Below are 4,922 nucleotides of genomic sequence, written 5' to 3'. Positions count from 1 at the left end.
AAGTTATCTGTGAACACAGTTAACTTGTCTAGGAACACAGTTGTTTAGGAACACAGTTAAGTTGTTTGGGAACACAGTTAACTTGTCTGGAAACACAGTTAAGTTGTCTAGGAACACAGTTAATTTGTCTAGGAACGCAGTTAACTTGTCTAGGAACACAGTTGTTTAGGAACATGGTTAAATTGTTTGGGAAACACAGTTAACTTGTCTAGGAACACAGTTAACTTGTCTAGGAACACAGTTGTCTAGGAGCACAGTTAAGTTGTCTGTGAAACACAGTTAAGTTATTTAGGAACACAGTTATCTAAGAATACAGTTAAGTTATTTGGGAACACAGTTAACTTGTCTAGGAACACAGTTAATTTGTCTAGGAACACAGTTGTCTAGGAACACAGTTAAGTTGTCTGTAAACACAGTTAACTTGTCTAGGAACACAGTTGTCTAGGAACACAGTTAAGTTATTTGGGAACACAGTTAACTTGTCTAGGAACACAGTTGTCTAGGAACACAGTTAAGTTGTCTGTGAACACAGTTAACTTGTCTAGGAACACAGTTGTCTTGGAACACAGTTAAGTTGTTGGGAACACAGTTAACTTATCTAGGAACACAGTTAATTTGTCTAGGAACACAGTTAACTTGTCTAGGAACACAGTTAATTTGTCTAGGAACACAGTTGTCTAGGAACACAGTTAACTTGTCTAGGAAACACAGTTGTCTTGGAACACAGTTAAGTTGTTTGGGAACACAGTTAACTTGTCTAGGAACACAGTTGTCTAGGTACATAGGTAAGTTATCTAGGAACACAGTTAACTTGTTTGTGAACACAGTTAACTTGTCTAGGAACACAGTTAATTTTGTCTAGGAACACAGTTGTCTAGGAACACAGTTAAGTTGTCTGTGAACACAGTTAATTTGTCTAGGAACACAGTTGTCTAGGAACACAGTTCAGTTGTTTGGGAACACAGTTAACTTGTCTAGGAACACAGTTGTCTAGGTACATAGTTAAGTTATCTAGGGAACACAGTTAAGTTGTTTGTGAACACAGTTAACTTGTCTAGGAAAGCCTGAGAGTCGACTCCAGGTGAGCAGGGGTCGACTCGTGCTGTTAAGGGGTCGACTCCAGATGAGCAGAGGTCGACTCCAGGTCTGTGAACACAGTTAAGTTGTCTGTAAACACAATTAACTTGTCTAGGAACACAGTTAACTTTATTTTTATTTTTATTTTATTTTCTTTTCTTCTTTTTCTTTCATTTTCTTTTATTTTCTTTCCTTTTTCTTTTTTTTTTCTTCTCTTCTTCCCTTCTCCTTCTTTCTTCTTCCTTCTCCTCTCGCGAGGCCGGCAGCTACGGAAGGGGGTCGGACGGTGGCGGCCACAGGATGGGGCCACCGGGGGGGCAGCGGCTCCTCTTCTTTGGCACCTCCCCACCGTGGGGGCGGAGGTATTTCCGGCGGCGCGGAAGGGGGCAGCGGGTGCGGGAGGGGGCGGGCTGTGGCCGGCGGCAGGCGCGGGAGGGGGTGGGCCGTGGCTGGCGGCTGCCTTTTTTCTTCTCCTTCTTCGGTGGGAATGGGAGAGGCGGGGGCATTTTGGTCCCATAAAGCAATGTTGAAATATATATGGACCGGTTGTTAAACAACCGGTCAACAGGGATTTAATGTTAAAGTTCGGTCAATAAATGGACCGCTGAGCAAGTTCCCCTATATTTTAAGCTGTAAGGAACCAACTGCATCATAATATTAGAATTTGCCACCCAAAATCTGCAAATTAGAAGTCAATGTCACATCCTCAATATAATTGAGTAGCGTTGGTGGAGTGTTTGAGATTTGGCTTGTTGATTATAGTCAGGCTTCGCAATAACATTTGAAGATATTATGAGGAAGTTGTATGGGTTTAGCATGCCAATATGTATGAATTCTAGACCAGAAAATAGCCAGAATTAAAGTATCATATACCATGCCTATGAGACCTAGAGGTCAGCAGGGTAATGTATGCTATGCCATAATATGCTAACTCTTTGAATGTGCAGGAATGAAAGAAATGCAGGTGTGTAAAAAGCATGGTTTTAAGTACCAAACCATACCAGTCCCATACCTGGCAATACTGTGCAGTAGGGAAAAAAGAAACCAGTACAGAACAAAGGCTCCATACAGTACCACACCAACACATGGTATGGGGTGCAATCTTGACTTAGCAGCTTTATGATATGTTGGTTATGGGGGCATGCTATGCTGTGCTACGTTATACTGGTAAGGCACCAGTAAAGGATTTGATACTGAGACATAAAACCTTGGTAAGAAGATTCACAGCTAGCCATTACTTGAATTATTCTACTTCATTAAAATTTATTGCAGACCAATTACTACTGTATGTTAATGTATTTGATTTGTCTTAAACATACAAATATATTTTTTACTGATAAACAAAGATTTAACATCGTATATCATACTAAATTTCTGTTTATAATTTATATGTTATTTCAAAAGTTATCAAAGGCTCAAGGCCCTCTAAGGCACCAACATCTCTTGGAGCCGGGGCGCAAAGTGAGGGGTGCTTGTCAGCAAAGTGAGGCACAAATAGCACACAAATATACATAAAATATATATACATGTGTACATATACATATATAGTACAAGTGTGTATAGGTTAGCGAAACCGTTCCGAAACCGGGACCGGTTCCAAGCCGTTTCCGAGCCATTACCGGCGACCCACCGGTATGGTTACGGCAACAGAAACGAAATCATTGCTAGGAGGTAGAGAAGGCGACCCACCGCTGCCCGCCTCCCTAGTCCCGCGGCTGGGATGCCGCGGACCCGCGGGCTGGCGGAGGCCACCGGGCGTGTCCCCGAGCCACTCCACGGCCGGCCGCAGGCCGTGGGGTGTCGCCGGCAACCCCGGGCTCGGGCACTCCACGGCCGGCGGCGCGCCTCGTGGCTTCAAAAAAAAAAGGAACAGGCGGCGGCGACGTTGAGAGGAAGAGGAAGATGGAGAGGAGAGGGAAGGGTTTTCCTACCTAATGGGGCTTTTGGATTGGGCCAGTGAAGCCCAATCCAAATGATCTGAGTCTTCTACACAGCGGGTCTTCGGGTTGGGATTGCGAGGCCCGGTCCCGAAATTTCCTCATGCATTGATGCAGAATGGCTCTTTTCATATAACCAGCCCATGTTGTTTAATGGACCAGAATGGGCTTTGGGTCTGGGGCTAAAAAGGTAGTAACCTTTGCACTTGTTATTTAAATATTAAATAATTTGAATTAAGGCCCCAATTAGTGTGACTAATATACCCATAGTGTATGCATTCGAATTTGACCTGGGTTTGACCCAATTTGATCATTTATTATTATAATAATATTTTCAGAAAATATTATTTAATTAATTATTATTATTTAATTCAAAAAATAAAAAAAATATATAATTGCTAAATAGGGTTATTTCACAACACCTAATGGCCCTCCATTGTTGGTAGATTGGAACACTTTTAATTAATCTTGGTTGAAACATAAAATTAGTTAATGCCATATTAAATTCTTGGGGTTCTGGTTTACTTTTTGGAAAAATTAAATGGTGTGTATTAGCAGTAGGAGTTGTTATTAAAATAGTAGCACAATCTTGCTAAAGATACATGCCATTTAATAATGGTCAGCATTTAACCAAATAAACATATATGCTAAAATAGCAAAGGATATGTGTTTGAATTTGGTAGCCAAAAAAAAATCAGGAGTCCATAAAAATTCGCATATAAGATTGTGACATGTGACGTGATCATGAGAATAGTATCTATTTGCTTTTTACAAGTTGTACCATAATTACCAAAATGGAATTATTATTGTACATGGGTAAAGTTGCTGATACCCCACTTAGACAGTAAATATAATTGTTATGATTCTAGTTTATAATTGTTGCATGAAATTGAATTATAAAATATTGAATAAAAGTATGATATTAATCACTTGAGTATGAATCGTACTTTATGTGCATCGATAAGTATGATATTTTTATATGCTTGCTTTTTATTTCTTTGTGAAAATCTGGCCGCCATTGGATCCCGTCTACCAAGGCCATCCATTTCATGAGCAAGGTTATGATCACCTACAGATTAAACCCTAGATGGGTTTGGACAGTGGCCATGTTTTTACATGTTTTTACTTGCCTTTGTAACTTTCTTTCAAAACCCTACGCCTTTTCTTATTTATAAATCAACTGGTCTGATGAGCAATGATTCTAACCTTAAACTCTTTCCAAGTAGAAATTATTATATACAGCAAGAGGCTCAAGGGAGATGTGCAGATAGGGCTGTTAATGAGCCGAGCTGTTCGGGCTCGGCTCGATAAAAGCCCGACTCGGGCTCAGCTCGTTAGGTCAAACGAGCCCAAGCCTGAGCCCAATTTGAGGCTCGTTTATATCCGAGCCCGAGCAAGCTCACGAGCCCAAACGAGCTCTAGTCTCCCAGCCCAAATAAAAGACTCTCAGCCCAAACGAGCTCTAGTCTTCCAGCCCAAACGAGCTCTAGTCTCACGAGCCCGAGCTCGGGCTCGCTCTGGAGCTCGTAATTGAAACGAGCTTTACGAGCTCAAGCTCGAGGTCGGGCTCGTTCTGGAGCTCGTAATTGAAACGAGCTTTACGAGCTCAAGCTCGAGGTCGGGCTCGTTCTGGAGCTCGTAATTGAAACGAGCTTTACGAGCTCAAGTCCGAGCCTTTGCTTTGCCAAGCAAGCCCTAGCTCGAGCCCAATACAGAGCTCGTTACTGAGCCCGAACCCGAGCTTCTGTGAAACGAGACGAGCCGAGCTCTCCCAGGCTCGGGCTCGGCTCGGCTTGTTAACAGCCCTACGTGCAGAAGTAGCAACCAAAAGAAAGAGAAGGAGATGGAGAGCAACAAGGTTACTTTGCTCCAGTTGGCGACCATGGTGCTTGTCGCCACCATTGCTCC

This window comes from Phoenix dactylifera, unplaced genomic scaffold (genome assembly GCF_009389715.1).
Source record: "Phoenix dactylifera cultivar Barhee BC4 unplaced genomic scaffold, palm_55x_up_171113_PBpolish2nd_filt_p 001683F, whole genome shotgun sequence".
Taxonomy (NCBI): domain Eukaryota; kingdom Viridiplantae; phylum Streptophyta; class Magnoliopsida; order Arecales; family Arecaceae; genus Phoenix; species Phoenix dactylifera.
Note: the sequence above shows the minus strand (reverse complement) of the source record.